The 17,959-nt window shown below is 46.6% G+C and overlaps 1 long non-coding RNA gene across 2 annotated transcripts in view; it reads right to left on the reverse strand.

Annotated features, from left to right (window-relative positions):
* The window catches only part of LOC125944752 (uncharacterized), a 91,545-nt gene that overhangs the window by 47,119 nt on the left and 26,467 nt on the right, over positions 1-17,959 (reverse strand). For both annotated transcript variants that reach the window (XR_007466447.1, XR_007466446.1), the window contains exon 4: positions 9,182-9,289. This is a non-coding gene — a long non-coding RNA (uncharacterized LOC125944752). The remainder of the gene's footprint in view (positions 1-9,181; positions 9,290-17,959) is intronic.

Below are 17,959 nucleotides of genomic sequence, written 5' to 3' on the forward strand. Positions count from 1 at the left end.
AGGTCAGAAGGAAGATCAAGACTAGCCCCATCCCGAAGCACATGAGTCATGAACTCCACGCAGGACAACGAAAGGCTCGCGTCGACAGACAGCGTCGCCATTTCAAGGGTGGCTTAGTAGGTAACGTATGTGGACCTGGCGGCGGTCTGAAGCCTCCTGAAGCCTCCTGAAGAAGGCCTCTTCGTGGTAGCCACCGTGAACGGGAGAGACAACTTCTTGACCCCAGCAGCCTTCATCAGGTTAGAGACCCCAGCTGCGGCTGAGACCACAGGCGCGGCGCGAGTAATAAAGAAACAAGACAAGGTGGGCAGGGAAGTTCACGTCGTTACCGACTCGAAACTTTACCCATAACCCCATAACTTTACCTTTACCCATAACTTTACCAACGGACGAACAGCACTGCTGGCAGCTCAGATCCTATAGGCCCGAGCCTGCATGAATCCCATCGAATCCCGCGGACGCCGGGCCAGGCGGGACCGGAGGGGGGATGAAAGGGCGTACGCCTTAGCTCAAGCGCTATCAACCAAACGTGGCAATACCAATCGCCCCATCAATGCCCACCCTTTACCTTCGTCCCCTGCCATTCAATTACTGCGACCGCCTCGAGATCGTGGCTCAACCGCAGGATTTATCCTAATCCTCACAAAAAGCTCAGCACTGAAGAGGCAGCAGCTCTGAGACTTATCCAAACAAACACAATCCACAACCTACACAGATACAGCAAAATGTACCTACGAACATATCGTGGCATCTGCCCCTCGTGCGGCGACACACGTACGCCCTACACTCTTCGAAATGTCGTGGGGCTGCGGGGGCAAACCTCAACACTTAAAGACGCCTAGCACGTCATTTGAGTGGTGGGAGGTACAGGTGACCGGCGATACCCTGGCGGGCCAAGAAGTTTTGTCCAGCAAGTTCATCGAGCAGCCATATGGTAAGTGGAGTCCTGGAATGAGGACACCACCCACTCGACTTCAAGAGCAACGACCTCGATGGTTCAAATAAATGTGTTTTTTTTTCTCTCTCTCTAATCATATAAAGCTTCGCTGTAAAGGTGTGACGCCACATTCGGAAGTTCAAATGACGTCGTAATGTGCTTTTTCGCGCGAATGTTTGTATTACTTTAAGGTACAGCATTCCAGCCGCTACGCAAAGTGTTTTTATTGTGACAGAAATTATATGGTGCACCCTAACACACAAAGCATCAAAATGATCTCTGTGTGCATGCGCGCTTGTTCGTGTGGGTGCATGCGCGCGCGTGTTTGTGTGTGTTTGTGTGTGTGTGTATCCTTCCTTTCGTACATCCCATGTAGCGCCGAAAAATGATGTTCACTACAAAGAAAACCCATACGGGTTTCTCCATTTCTGAGAAACCCATATGGGGTTTCCTTGTAGTTCCGTGCTACCTACAAGTACATGACAATTTTCTCTTTCATTATCCTTTCTCAACCGTACGGGCTTTCGCAGTTAGGTGATGCGTTCATGTGCATCTTGTTGTCGATTACTGCGCCCTCATGCTCCAATTGGCTAGCCTTTTGGTTAGCATAGATAGTAGAGTGATGGAACCGGAAAACCGTTGATCGTGGTTTTGATCCTCGGACTAAGACAAATTGTTCTTCAGCTGCCGTTTTCTTTCTAAGTAACTCGAATAGGGGTTTTCCTTTATAGCTTCGTGCTGCATACGTGTGGATGACAAAATCCGACTCCATAAGCCTTCCTGCACTTTGCGGGCTTCCGCAGAATAGATTAGGAATAGAACTATTTATGCGAAACGCATTCACGGAATGCTTGAAGTACTCCCATTTCTGCGCAACACCATGTAATAATACCACCAACTATCAGACGAGACTGAGTTGCACCAAGTTATCATTTAAGAGCATGTCAACCTACCCGTTTGATTTACCTGTAGTTTGCTCAGAGGTAGTGCTAGGAACATCACCCGGCGTTTGTTGGCGTATAGTGCTGTCTTTATCGTCACGGAGGGATACAGCAAGTAGGATGCAGCAACATCCTAATGGACGTTTCTGAACCCTGACATTTTTATTTTCCCAATGAGACTTTGCACTAGATCACTTGAAAGTGGTAATGCGCATGCCTTGCCTTGAACAAACACGCTAGGGAATAACAAAACTATACCTCAAGCAGCCCCGCTCATGGGCGCAATCCCACTCTGCACGAACTAAAAACTGCGCATACGCTTGTACAGGCTCGTTATTTCTTGTCGCAGAAGTACTGCTATGTGGGGGTCGCTAAAACAAACTAATGCAAGAAAACACCTAAAAACAGACATTGTCGTCTTTAGGACCCAAAATTACTTGAATTGTTACTTTATTTAGAACTACTTAATTAACTGTTCTTGAACATTTTTAACACGAAAGTGTTTTATGCCGGGGTCCACCAAGACTTCACTGACGTATTTCCGTCAGGGATATGACGTTCTTACAATGTACACGAACATAATACAAAGAAAGAAACCAGAAGAAAAAGTTCCACAAACATGCAAAATTTGGAAATCGAACCCACGACCTCTCGGTCCGCGACGATAGATCGCCGAGCGTTTAACCCATTGCGCCACAAACGCTTTTTTTTTCTTTCGTGGTATTTATTACGAATACGTAAGATATTTCCATAGCGGCCAAAACAGTCAGCCGCGTCTACAAGCACAAAACAAACACTTCACAGTACAATTATTACGGTAAGAGTTCTCTAAAAGGGAGGCAAAAGGATACACTTCAACAACAACGGATACCAGTCTGGTTGGGAGTCTCTCTGATCATAAAAGTCTTTCAGCTGTGAAATCATCCGAATGAAATGTGACTTCGAAGATACAATTGGTTCTGCATTCCGATCTAGCATGCGAGTTTTCCATAAACTGTGCAACGCCATAAGCAGGAGCATATCAAAAGGCACATCGTCACATTGAGGTTGTATCAGATATCGTATTGTATAAGCATTTATATCAAAATCCTTTTTTAAAGTCCTTTGGAGAACGTGCCAAAACAATATGGCATCCTTGCAATCAATAAAACAGTGTTCTATGGTTTCCGGTACATTACAGAGACGACAGTTTATCGAAGATACAAAGATTCCTTTCCGATTTAACCAGGTTTTAACAGGTAACGTTTCAGTGTGCACTTTGAAGAAGAATGTTTTAGTGTGAGGAGGAATAGGCATTTTACAGACCCGTGTAAGGACGTCATCTCCAGGTAAGCCGATGTACAGCGATCGGTATAACGGAGGTTTAAAAAGCATATCAATTAGATCTTTATACAGATTTTTCCTTGAGATAGAGAATAAGTACTCATTTGAGAACCTCACTGCAAGAAAACGCACTGAGAGACACACTTCACGCATGAATCCCTGCAAATATGGATGTGAAGCAAAATTTGTCGAAATTACTAAATTTGGTAAAACGTTGACGAGATTAACTTGCAAGAATGCCCGAAGTAATGGATGAGAACAGTCGCGAAAAAAGATGAAACGAGACACTAATTGTCTAACATAAAGGTGAACCAGGCCAAGACCGCCTGCACTAACCGGTCTGAAAATATTGTCACGCCTCATTGGCTCATAAGATGATGACCAAATAAAGGTTGCAAATATTCGGTGAAACTGCTGTATGTAAACCCTGGAACAATGAATTATTTGCAGCACATAGAAGAGTTTTGTTGCCAAAAATAAGTTGCACGCTTTAGCTCTGCCAAAGATTGAGAGATTATGTGGAACGAATGTTTGGGCATAGCGTCTTAGGGTTGGTACACGTTCTCTCCAGTAATGTGCACTTGACTTATATGCATCCAATGGAACGCCCAGGTATTTTGGTGGTTGACAAGTCCACTCAATGCCAGCAAAATATGTCGGTTTAAATATCCATGAGCCAAACCAAAGCCCCAAACTTTTAGCACGGTTCATTCGTGCACCAGAAATTGCTCCAAATTCCTCTATTTTAGACACCACATTTGTGATACTGGGCTTGTCCGTGCAAAAGAAAGCGAGGTCGTCTGCATATGCCAGAACTTTCACCTCTGTTCCAAAAACACTGAAACCATGAATATTAGTAGAGTGAATAACGTTTAAACAAAGTGGTTCCAAGTAAAGGGCAAAAAGCAATGGCGACAAGGGACACCCTTGCTTCACAGAGGAATGAATTGACACAGGCTTGGACAGGTGACCATTGACAATCAAACGAGTTGAACAATCATTATAACACAATTTCACACCTTGAAATATAACGGAGCCTACGTTAGCATGCTCGAGAAGAGAAAAGAGAAAAGAATGACGAACCCTGTCAAAAGCCTTAGCTAAGTCTACTTGTAGCATTGCTAGCTGATCATAAGAACTGGAACAATGTTCCAGTACTGTACGGGCGATGTGTATGTTTGTTTGTATTGAGCGGCCTTTCAGGCCGCAGGTTTGGTGAGAACCAATAAGAATAGACATTGCAAATTGTAGTCTGTTTGATAATACCTTTGCAAAAATTTTATAGTCTACATTAGACAGTGTAATAGGTCTGTAGCCTTCAACAGATCGCAGTTTCTCTCTGTCGGGGAATTTTGGAATGAACACTGTGTGGCTTCTAGTGAATGACTGAGGAAGAGTATCCAGATCAAAAGCAAGTTTGAAAATCTTGAGTAACATGGGAGAAAGTAGGAATTTAAAGGCTTTATAAAACTCGCCAGAAATGCCATCCGGACCCGGCGTCTTTGATATCGGTAATTGGTCAATAGCTAATTCTATTTCTTGTTGAGTGAAAGAACCACTAATGACAGAACACTCTTCTTCAGTTAAAGGGGTTACAAAGGATACAAAGCGTCTTACCACATTATAATTTTGTTTATCAGAAGGGGCGTTAAACAATGCCGTGTAGTAAAACTCAAATTCCGACATTATTTCCTTTGTATTAGAGACCAGAGACCCGTTCGAATAAATATCTGGTATAAGCCTGCTTTTTGCATTGCGGTATTCATCAAGTAAAGTTTGACGTGTGGGTTCCTCAGAATATAAAGTACGATTATTACGCGATCGAACACGGGCACCTCTGTAGCGTATTGCGTCATATTCCTGAAGTGCACATTTAGCTTTAGTAATTTCGTCCACATAAGAGCCAGGTGCCTCACATTCTAGATCATAGAGATTATTAAGACTTTTCAGTAAAGTATTTTCTTCTAATTTTCTATAGAACGACCTCACAGACCCGATTTCTATCGCGATTGACCGAACGTCTTGTTTGAAAAGCTCCCAAGAGGCAAATAAAGGCGTATCAGCAGCCAAACAAGTTTTGAGTGCCACCCGCACACGAGAAATGAAGTCCCCATCATTCACAAGTGAAGAGTTAAGTTTCCAGAGCGCCCAGTTCGGTCTGAAATTTGAACGAGTGTTTTTTCCAATCTGCGTGGTAACAATGCAGTGATCTGAAAAAGAAACAGGTTCTGCTTTACAGGACATTTCAGGGGATATAAGAGCCGATGAAACATAAATGCGATCAAGTCGTTTGTGGGTACTTCCTTGTGCATGTGTATAAGAGGGTAGGCTACTCGATGCCCCTGTGTCTATCAGTCCAGCCTTCTCAACTATAAGAGACAACATTTCAGCACTCCTATCACTACGACTAGGTCCAGTACGGTCATTTCGATTGCACACACAATTGAAATCGCCCATGAACACAACGTTACGGTCACAGTCAAGTAAGGTAGCTATGTTTTCAAAAAGATTAATGCGTCGCGGTGCATCATTAAAGGCATATACATTGATTAGGCGCCATGGCAAGCCATACAACATAAAATCGCATTGTATAAATCGCCCCTCACTGTCAACATTATATTCGACAGCAGAATGTGGTAAACTCTTCCTGAGAAACAAAAGGCAGCCCGCCGAAAGGCCCACAGCATGTGACACAAATACATGAAATACAGAGAGAAATGGCTTCAAAGCCTTCTCAGTGTCCTCATCGCTGTCTATCTTCGTTTCTTGAACGGCTACGAAGTCAAAGTGTCTGCTGAACAGCAACCGGCGTAGCTGCACCTGTTTCTTGTGGGACCGGAGGCCACATACGTTAAACGTTGCAAAAATAAGTTGATGGGACAGCGCCATGGTGACTACAAGGTATGCCTCATTACTGCATGCGTTGATCTGGCGGGGAAGGTGGAGGCGAATCCTCCCCCGTACCAACTCCAGGTCTCCTTGATCTCGAGCGTCTGCACTTTCCAGAATGCTTTGATGTTCTCCGACGACGCGACTGTCTAGGACCGCTTGTTGAGTCACTTTCTTCACTCGTAACCGTGTTGCACGATGCAGGGCGCTTAGTTGCAGGTATTTCGGTGCAGACATGTTCGTCTGCAGCAGTGCGTGCTGTAAGATGGGGCTGTGCACTAGGCGGTTCCGTCTTCGAAGTTTCTGCAGCAGTAGCCCGACTGAGGTTATCCTGTTCTCTCGCCATTGGCTCAGAAGCAGTCGGCGTTGCCTTCACACAGTGGAGCGTCATATCTGCATTTTCTGCCTTATCTTCAGATATCGCCGCGACTGTGCACTCACTTCCCGATGCCTTGTCGACAGCGTTGGCGTCAGACACCACAGCACCTGGAAGGTCACCCGTTGCATCTAAGACTTCAGTAGCATCCATGATATGGTCCTGCAACGCATCGTCGGGTGCTCTTGTGCAGTTCCGTAGTTTACCGGCGTATGTCACCACACATTCTTCTGCAAAGTGTCTGAACCGGTGACAATCCTCGCATCGTGGCGTACTGCAGTGTCGACGAATGTGCCCGACTCTGTGGCAGCGTAGGCATAACGGTGGCCTGCCAGGAATGAGTACTAGGCTCTGTAGGCCACAAACAGTCAGTAGATGCGGAATGTCACTGACGCGAACTCCATCCGCCAGTGACACTACGACGTCTCGATTAAGTGTGCGCATCTGTTCCATATCGGACACCCTCCAAGTTTCTGCAGATATGGCTTTAATCTTCCCAAATGACTGAAGTGCTTCATGTATGTAAATATCTTCCATGCGTTCAGGTAGCCATAGCAGCTTCATCTTAACTTCTGTAGGCTCAGGGTCTATCACCACACAGCGGCGGCCTCGAACCAGAAATTCACCACAAGTGACTAGCTTGATTTTAGCTAGCGCTGTCTTGCAAGTCACCATCCACACATGTGACATTTGAAATTGACCAATCGAGCTTATGTCTTTGAGATCGATAACGTTCCGGAGAGCATCTCTAAAGTCTTGGGCCCGGTAAGGACGACCAGCGAGGTCTGCATGCAGAAAAACGGAGTCGGCGACGAGCTTACCGGAGGGCAGACGAGGCAGGACGATACGATAATCATTACTGCTGGTAGAAATCTGTGCAGTACCTCGGCTTGATGCCGATTGATCCTTTGTGGCAGAGAACATCAAAAACGCGACCGTTTAGAACGGCGTTTAGAAATGCGCCACAAACGCATTTGCAGAGAGCTACACAGACGCGCCTTATATATCTAACACTCCTCCGTGTACCCGCGCTCTTGCTCGGGGCGGTGCCGCCGCCTACGAGCAGAAAAGAGAAGTACTGCATTATGACACTAACGCGCACCGACAGTGAACGCTTCGGTGGTCTCAGCACTACGACGCCTCGATGCCAGCATTCGAAGGGACGCTGGCATCAAGAAGCACTACCAACGCCACCTAGGTGGCGTTCACCGTACTCAGCACAGCGGAGCGTGGCCTCCGCAATTAGCTCTGAAAATGTTTCTGAAGTTGATCGCGGAGGCTGCAATTACGACGCGCTGTACGCGCTGATTTGACTCGGTGACGATTCAGTTACGTGCTTTGTCTTGCGCGTTGTATTAGTGTGTCAGTTACGTGCTTCGTCTTTCGCGTTGTGCTAGCGTGTGCAGCGTAGTGCAGCTTCCATATGCACGACGGTTGCTCATGGTCATCGACGTTGGTAGTCGTGATGGAGGAGACGTGCCACCAGGCGTCAGCGTGGGTGCATCAACGCCTAAGGGCGCTTTAGCCACAAAACACCAATAGACATTATATATCAATGTGCAATAAACATTACACTACTTCTGTGAAGACACGTTTCACTTTCGTGTTCTATACCGATTCCTATATAAGAGGGATCAACCACATTTTTTTTCGCAGTTTTTTGCGTCATATTCTTCTCCCCCACAAACAGTCGCGCTTCAATCGGGGACTACTCCGTGGTATCGTTGGCAGTTAGGTTTTGGACAACTTTCCTTTCCAGCTTTTGTGACCGATAGTAAATCGACCTTGCAGTGAAGCTGCCACAGTGATGTCACAGAAGTTTATAATGACTCTTCACAGCGACTCTTCGTGCTGAAGAAGAGAAGTTTCGCTAAGCCTTTAAAATAAATATTTCGCTTCGCTAAAACCAGATTTCAACATGGCTTTGAACGTAAATTTCAAGAGGAATTACGAACATATTATTGCATTTATTTGCATTTTGTAGCCTGGTTCAATATTGTCGCAGTCTTCTCACGGTGAAGAATACTGCATGGCGAATTGCATGAGGTAAGAAGTTAATGCTTGATTGGGCGAACTTGTGCCCAGAAAAACATATGACTCAATGCACAACAATAAAGACGAGCACAATCGTCGATCATCAAAATCTGGAGGTATTTTGTAAGTGTCCACCTATTGGACATCTCCATTTCGCCTGCTGCTGAAGTGCTGACCTGCTGGGCTGAGGTACACGTCAGAAGGAGACACGCACCCCCATATTGTCAGCACTTCAGCAGGAGACGAATAATGTACACGTACACTAGGTGGGTACGTACAGAATACTCCCCCCCCCCCTCCCATGATCTACCGGTCAATCACGTTGGCTATTTATACATAATTCACCGCACATTTCAGCGAAATCGCTCATGCTAGCGTGTGTTCTAGAATGTACACAACTAGTCGCGTCGCGCATGCTATCTCATTACAGAGAACATTATTTCGCTACTGAATCGGCGACAATATTCAAGGATGCTCCTATGCAGGAAGGCGTGTCTTGCACTCACCGATATCATTGTAACAGTGCACAGTCAGTGATAACCGGTCACCGTCCAAAAAAGTAGGTGTGTCAGTATAAAAGGTTTGACTATATATATTCAGAAGGCGCTTCTGTATGATCTTTTCGCATGCATGTCAATTTTCTCTGATTAAGTGCAACTTTTCACAGGAAGTGGAACTTACCGCAATGGCACTCACAGTAGTTCGGGTACGGATAATGAGTACAACAGAAGTTAAAGGAATCTGCACATAGTTGAGACCAGGGGAGGTAACATGCTTGATTCGGCGGTGCTGAAAACATGAAGAAAGGACGCTAGGGTGGTAATGGCATAAGAATGATTTCCTTTTCTACTTCGTGGCAAGGCAATCGAAAAAAAAACTGCGGCTCCAATCCACACTGTGAAGGTGGTTGGACAGCGAAGCTGTAAACGACACCCACCACGATTACCCATTTTGACGTCACTTGAATTCACACACGTGGCTCTACAAAGAGTGAAACCAGAGACAAGTGAAATGTACTTAACCACACCCCTGATTACTTCACAACAACATTATATTCACGCTGTTCTTATGGCGTCTTTACTTTACTGAATGAGTTGCTAGACTATGGTGACGTCACTACGTGTTTTCTGTGCTTTGGGTACTTTTCCTCTCGGAGTAGCTTGCGTACGCAACCGTAGTCTTTACCGGGAAACAAACGCGGAAGAAGGAACGTTTTTTGCATTACTCACAGACGTCATTAGCATACATTAAACGATTTGCACTTAACACGAGGGCTTTGAATGACGTCAACCCCTTTCAAAGCAGCTGCAAACCTAATCTTTACCGGAACGCGTCGGAGTGTGTTCCCATTGTTCACACGTGCCTTATCATCCATCATGTGGTTTTATTGCGATAGCAATTATATGGACACTTCAACCGGATTTCTGCCGTCCCCGTCGTCGTCGTCGTCGCCGTGAGGTTCCGTATAGATAAAATCTTCGCCGCACGCCGTATGCCCGAGCGGAAGCGTGCGGGGACGCGCGCTATCACGGACAGCGAACGTACTCAATCTCCCACGCGCAAGCAAGGAAGCGGGAAGCCAGCACCGGAGAAAGCGGGGGGGGGGGGCGCTTCTACTGTGCCAACAAGCGGGAAGCCAGCGCTGGAGGGAGCGAGGGGGGGGGGGGGGCGCACTTCTGCTCTGCCAACAACCGCGCTCGTCACTCGCCGCTCGCGCGCACCGTCTCTTATCTCCACACGGCTCAGACCTTTATGCGCTGTGCATTCGCCGCTAAGTTTCCGTTGAAGCGATAGACCGCGCGTACCTTCGCCCGCTGCGGCGTATCTGCTTGCTGCCAGCGTTTTGACAGTCGTTGTCTGCAGTCATTCAGTGTGATCTATTCCTGTTTGTTTGTGCGCGCTCACACCACGCTTGTTTATTCAGTTAGTAATAGTCGGGCCACATTTTCCAACGCACGCTACACATGCAATGCTGCCCGGATCGGCAGTGCAGCGCTCCAGGTGTGTCCCTTCGCACGCGCAGCCCACGGGAAGCCTTTCTCATCAACACCACCGTTTCACATGCGCCTTCTCGTGGTCATCGAGTCTCTCTTCATGTCGGTCTACTTACGCCGCAGCACACCTGCTTACTTAATCAGCTCATGTTTACTACAATTCATATTGCTACCAAAGCCGCTCACCTTACTTCGTATGACATTGCTGTGTTGCTATCGCATTCATTGCTTCGCCCTTAGGGCGAAACTGTGACATTTTTTGATGCATGTTTTGTGGTTTTTCTGTTGAGAACGACTGCTGAGCTGTATGCTGTATGCCTGATTTTAAGGCGATAAGCTGTTTGCATTCAATTTTTAGTTGTGTTTTTTGCTTACGCCAATGACACGAAAATTTCCTTGCTGGTAGAGGTATACAGCTTCGCTGTAAAAACATAGTCTGCGATATCTCTACCTTACGTCGGTTATGCGCTTGGCAGTATATGGAGTTGCTTATATTGTGAGTGCAACACATGCTTGACTTGCATCTTCACCATCTCTAAATACTATCACCCATTGCACATCTTCCTCATCTGCATATATGATCATAAGATGCACAGCTTCATCTTCGTGTGGCAGCTTGAGCTCTGCTGGAATAAAGGGGTTCCTAATTACATCTATTATAACTTCTTTATTATATATATCTTTATATAACATGTCATGTTTAACTTATGTCTGTTAAAGGGAGTGAGGCCACTCCCATTTCCTCGGTGAAAATTATTGCGAATGATTGTGTTGAGTAATGTAAAAAAATTGTGCATATTCTACCCATTGTGAGAATCTATAGCATGCGAAGCATTTTGCAGGTGCCTGGCTATCCAGCACAGTTTGAGGTTTCGCAAAACAATACCAGGTGAACAAACGTGGTTTTGTAAGTTGAGTAGTTGCGTGTGGGGGTCTCGAGCCTAGGTGTGTGTGTGTGACGACAGCACCACGACGACGACCACGTTGTACATGATCGTATGTTATCAATAACATCATTTCTACGCCGGCCGTTCTATGCGAGCCTGCGAGATGGCGTTTGTAGGGTTCTACATAGTTGCCAGACGAGTGTAGTGAGAGAAACATGCATTGTGACGTCATCGCCACCTACGTGTTATACACTCGCACGTACATATGGATATTTTGCCGCGTATGTTAAAACGACGATGGCATTTGTACTTCGTGGAGAAATGTTAACACTTGATTATCTTGGCCGATCATGATGTGCGTACAGCATCGCACAGTCTCTGCATATCATAGCATGTTACGATGAAAGTACTGGGGAAAATGGGCCGGTCCAGAGAGAGTGCATTCAAACAAGGCACCTCAAAGCGCGAGCTGCCACAAGGAAATAAAACTACACAGTGGCACGGGGTGCACGTTCCGAGGAGTGTTTCAAAGAGCTGGATGACTTTGGAACCTGAGAAGCATGCGTGCCATCCTGGTCTAAAGGTTCGAGCAACAGCCTGCTGTGCTGGATGGCAGTGGTTTGATTCCCACAGCGGTCAAACATCATTTTAGTTTCCTTGACGCTATGCGAGTCAGGTACTCGTACATATCTGCCTAGCGCAAAGTACCAACAATGAGGCAAATAATGCTTCGCATTAAAAGTACGTAGGAGGCCTTCATTATAAGTACCACGCGAATATGAGAATCTACGAACATCCTTTCACACAGGTATATCGCATAAGCGCACAGTGTGTTGCTTAATTCGTAGAGCACTTACGAGGCTTGCTATGTTGTTACAAGCGCTGTCCCCGATTAACACGCCAAGATGGGGTAGAAGAGGAAAACGCAACACGTCGTCTCTGTTTGCTCTGCCTAATCTGTCAACACCTAAAATTTTGCTTGAGAACAAACATATCGTGGGGAAATCTTGAAGCTGAGATCTGAACCAATAATTGCTTTGTGAATGAGCAGCGAATGACCGCACCACCTCAATAATTGAAAGGGACCCACAACAAGTACGGCCGTAAACGGAAGACTGGATGATGACTTCAGAAAGACCAGGTGACATTCTGAATCTTCATCTATTGTGGCACCCAGTTAACCTTTCTGTAAGTAAATTTGGGGGAAGAAAGGGAAAAAAAGAAAGCGCAAATAATACCACCAATGCAGGGGCGAGCTAAATACTTTTGAAGTGAATCCTTTAGCTATGCGCAGAAGGACATCTTACGAAAAGCAGTTACGCCGGTGACACAACGGTATGGCATTGTCCTCTATGTGGAATAAGGTGCCCGAGGAGAGTACGGTGATGCGATGGTGGCGATATCTGCGACGGGGCTAGTTGCAGGCGTTTGTAAGCATGGCTGCTATAAAAGTTCCCCACGAAACAAATTGGGCGTGGAATAAATGTAAGAAATAGTTTTGCAAGCAATAAAATTATCCCCAAACCTACGACGTATTTCGACAACCTTTCTGTTGTTGATAGTCTGAGCACAAGGATACGCCTTTACGCCCATAAAGTAGCGCCTAAGTAACACGAGGGTACGCCCATCTTTACTTGCTTCAGCTTTCAGGCTGAACTGATCATGAACAATGCGTCATTTTCACGGACAAGGTTTTGTGGTAAGTGTGCTGACTGCTGCATTGGGCTCCGGAAGATAACCATATATCAACATCAGTTGACAACCCTGACAGAGACAACCTGAACAAGGCCTTGCTCGCGGCCTTTGTCGATCGATACAAGGATTGTGGCGCCTGTATTAACGAGAGTGGCTTCTACTTAGGGTCCACGGTGAACCATTCAATTGGGTACACGCGTGCTTTTTAACTTCGCGAGAGACTGCCGAACTCTATAGGCTGCGTTCTGGGAACCGGCAGCAAAGCGGGTGCCAAGATACCCGTCTTTTCTGGTTGCGTTGCGGAACTACCCTCGCACATGCACGCGGCCCTTGATCTGGCCCATATAACCTTGCCAAAGCGCGAGTTCAGCAAAAGGCTCAATACGAGCGGTCACATCTGGACCTGCTCCTTGTTGTCGGCGACCTCCACCCGAGGCGCAACCATGTCTTAAGTGAGGCTTCGGAAGTCATCTCTGCCTCCTGTTGGCGAAATGGCAGGGACCATACTGAGTGGACACCGATTGGGCCCTTTGATATACAAGCTGGCTGATTTCCAAGGGAAACAAGTCAGTGGTACAGTTCACGTTTCGGACGTCAAGCATTTTTTTGACAGAAGCAGCGACTAAGGAGAGGAGTAGGCGGTCAACGTACCACCAAGAGACGGCTGGCCACGCTATCGCTGTACTGCTCCTGTGGCGCAATAGTGAAAGTGAGACGGGTCGTATGAGGTACACACGCGAAATTCATCGTTGTAAGGGTGGACAAAAACTAAGCAGACAAAGGGCGCTGGTGTCAAACGTTAGATCCCCTTCCCAGATTAATTATTCCATGACAAGAATAAATGAACTATACAAACGGTAAGGTTTGGTGCGCTAACATTTCGCTACTCGAGCATGCACAAACACATAAAATAACGCGTTTACAGACCATCAAGGTTGTTTAAGCCACCACTCAACAATGTGCACGGAAGGCTACTATCAAATGTCCTTGGGGTCTCAGTTCGCTACATTGATTTAATGCATCACGTAGTCTCAGTCTGTGTCATCAAACGAGCGCTATTGGGCGCGGGCTAGTTGTTCTTTTGAGCAATCATTGGGAGTCTAGACAATGAATTCGCATTAGTGTGGTGGTCTCTTTTGCGATAACAGCTGCAGAGCTAAAGCCCAGCGAATTATCTTTGGGTCTTGAGGCTGGCTGCAGGTGACAAAACAGAGCGGGTTACAGCGGGTCATGAATGTTACCGGAGCTACAAACAATCACGTTTTGAATCACCACTAATGCCTCCAGTTCTGTCGCGGTGCACCGTGCTGGAACTGGAACCTCTTGACCGTGACAACGTGGTGAAATGGGAGAGCGTCGGCCTTAGTATGAGGGTTGTCCTGGGTTTGAGTTCAGGTACCACAAAACCCCCCGTTTTTTTATAGGTATAGATGTACCGCGACCCGGCTATCAGTTCGTTTGTATGAGTTCTCATCTCGAAAGGGGCTCCAGTAGAGATTTCCGTAGGTCGTTGGGCGTTCTTTGTCCCTCCACAGCTTTGGTAAAATAGCCGAGCCTCCACCCTACTTTGGCAGACAGGCGAGTGCTGACGCCGGGTACTTACCGGTAAAATAGGTGCAAGCGCACTGCTGGCCAATTGTTCGGCAACTACGGGAGTTGCAGACGCTTGGAATGACACCCAGCCACCAGATCTCCCCGCCAGGCACTCTTTGGCTGGGGAGATCAACTGGGGAGCCACTGGCGGAGATTGCTGAGGCAGCAAGACTCATAAAACCATTCTTTAGAAAACAAGAAGCTTTTCGGTCAATACATGTAAATGGTGAATACATGTCGAGTTTACCGACGCCTGCGTCTGACTGCGCATTCTAACGGTTTCGTAGAGCTGCGCTGCTAGCTCTTAGTGATGGTTCATCATCGAAGCCTGCGCCAGCTACCATTTCTCACTGAGGCCTTGGTCATACGGCCATCTCGGAGCTCCCATGCTGACTGCTCTTTGACTGATATTTGATACCGATCATGGCGTCAGTTTTCTCCACCCCAGCCGTACAAACTCTAGACTGATATCAAACGTGGAGTTTGTAAAATACTACGTGAGAAACAGAAGTTACAAATTACTCGCTGAAGTAAAGCGTGCAAAGATGTCCTTTATAATGTTTATGCAAATAATTTTTCTTTTATAATCATTGAGAGTATGTTTGATAGCCATTTTGGGGTTCCAACTCAGGTTGCGTTGCTGACTGTTCCTTGACATTTGATACCGACAACACCGTCGCACGCCGGACTTCCAGATCGCAAAAAACCGCCACGTAACTGCCCTTAAACCTTCTCTCTAAAACCATTTGCTCGTTTCATTGCAGAAGACAACAAAAGGCCAGCATATTCCCCCGCACTTGTATACGCGACGTGTTGAGGCAACAATAACAAAAACAATTCATCGTTATAGACGAACGCACGCGCAATAGCACGCGTCTCTAGTAGAAAAAGCAGGGACTTAGAAGGTTCAAGCAGAGAGCAAGTAATCTCTTATAGAGATGGCAGGGTCCTTGGTGGATGAACATTAATAATATATAGCTCGCATGTTCCAGGCAATATATTAAGGCGAAAGCCCTAAGTGGCTCGTTGCACGATTACATTGAAAAAAAAAAAAAAACAAAAACGGGGCGTCTCGTCGAGTGGTTCCAAAAAATCACGTGCCCTTATCCGAGCGAGCTCCGGTTAAGAGGAGAACGAGCGGCGTGCGAAGATACCAGGTGACCTTCTCCGAGCGAGGGGCGGGTGGAGAGGGGAAAGAGCGATGCGCACACACAGAAAAACAGGTGTTGCGTCGCTGATCGAGGTCACGCTAGAGTCACTCTTGTCACGCGGAGGCGGTTGTGGTGAGAGTCTACTGCGAAGCGAGACGCCGATTAAGGACGCTCGCCCGGGTCCTAGCGGATTGTGCTAGGCCCCGGAAGTAGTGGTGGTATAAGCCTTTATTGCCATTGATATGAACAGGGGGGGGGGGGGGGGGGGGGGGGCGTCTAGTCGAGTGGTTCCAAAAATCACGTGACCTTATCCGAGCGAGCGCCGGTTAGCGTATTTCTATTTGCGCCCACGCACCGTGCTCGACCGATGGCGCCACGCTGCGCCGCTCGCGCGTACCGCGTTTCTAGGTGGTTTCTTTCGCCGAGGTTTCTGTGTGTGAACGGCAAGCGTAAACTTTTGTGCCGATGTCCTCAATTTGAAGCAGAACGGCAATCTATGATTAACGCATTCAGGTAACCAGATGATGGTCCTCCGGGTGAGCACATTATACTAGAACTCCCGTCCCCACCGACCATCGGTTCAGAAGGCAGTGGAGGCACAAGGGTGGCTGAACGGGCGTGTTGGTAAAGTTGCATTTTTGGTTAGCAGCGCTCTTTCCAATCCCGTCTCTCTCGTTTCCATGTAGATCGTCACGCTGCTAACCAAAAATGCAGTGAAGACACTTTTTTTATTGGTTTGTACAAGCGCCTTTGACGCTGTAGTACGGTCCGTGTGCGTCTTAATACGCCCAACGCTCTCTCTCTCCCCTATTTCTCTTCCCCTTATCCCTTCCCCAAGTGTAGGGTAGCCAGCCGGACTCTTGACTGGCTAACATCCCTGCCTTCCTTAAATCCCTCTCTCTCTGTTTTTGCCTTAGTTGATCATGTACCAACTTACAATGTGCATAACCTTGTAGCTATCACTCGTATTGCCACGACTCTGGTATGGTTTCGTGTACACCGAGTTTCACTTGCTTTTTCACAATGGCTTACCATTCCAAAGTCACCACTGCGTGCTTCTTGCACGCAATGTCATTTATACTACCTTGTGCGCACAGCTTTCAGCCCTTCAAGCCTACAATAATCAAGTCAGCCTGGAATATTGACCGCACATGCTCAAACAGGGCATTCTTGTGATGTGATTGTCCTTAAAGTGGTCTCAGTCCGCAGGAAAATGACCCCAGTTAGTGCTGGTGTGAAATGAGGTTAACAGATTAGAAAGGGCAAGCAAAAGTTGTTCGAAGACATCACTGGATTATCCATTGCTTCCTTCTACGTGTTAAGTCAAGGGTGTTCAGATTTTGCGCATTGCAATATGCATGACTTTTGAGAAGAGTGCATAAGTTACTGATTGTAGGTGCTTAATTAGCAACTTAGTACTTGCTATTTGCGGTTATTTAGCGGATGGAGCGTTTATTTTAATGTTTTTATTATAAATATATAATTGTTAATCATTACTATTCTATTTATTAAAACTATTGTGAAAATTGCTTTGGCTGGATCGACCTATTTTGTTCCATGCATTTCCATGAGTCCACAACTAGCCTCGTTCTAAGAATCGCTAAACTCAAGGATAAGCTTACAGCATAAACAATTAGTTGTATACGATCTAACTATGATATGCGATACGATCTTTTTTCTAATTATACAATAAAACATATAATTTTTGTTACCAAAGGAAATGGAGGGTAATAGAAACTTTATTGGAATGAAAAAGATATTAAGGAGGGGTGGTCGGAGCCTCTCAGTCCAGGGCCCCACTGGCCTCTGCCGCATGCCTGACCTGGCTAATTAAAGACTTTTGTCTTGCCAGGTCGGAGCGGGCGAGCTGTGCCTCCCACTGCTCCATTGTGTCACTGGTATTTGGTCTATGAGGGTGCTTAGCGCACTCCCAGGTTACACGTATCAAGGTAGGTATGCCACCGCACCAATTACAGTTGACCCTATAACGAGTGGGATACATGGCGTTTAGCAATTTTAAATGGGGTAATACACTAGTCTGTATTTTACGCCAATCGGCGGCCTCTTCCCCGCTAAGTTGTGGGTGAGGCGGCAGGTATTTTCTGCGGACTCCGCGCTGATGAGCAAGCATGTCTTTGG

Source organism: Dermacentor silvarum, chromosome 4 (genome assembly GCF_013339745.2).
Source record: "Dermacentor silvarum isolate Dsil-2018 chromosome 4, BIME_Dsil_1.4, whole genome shotgun sequence".
Classification (NCBI taxonomy): domain Eukaryota; kingdom Metazoa; phylum Arthropoda; class Arachnida; order Ixodida; family Ixodidae; genus Dermacentor; species Dermacentor silvarum.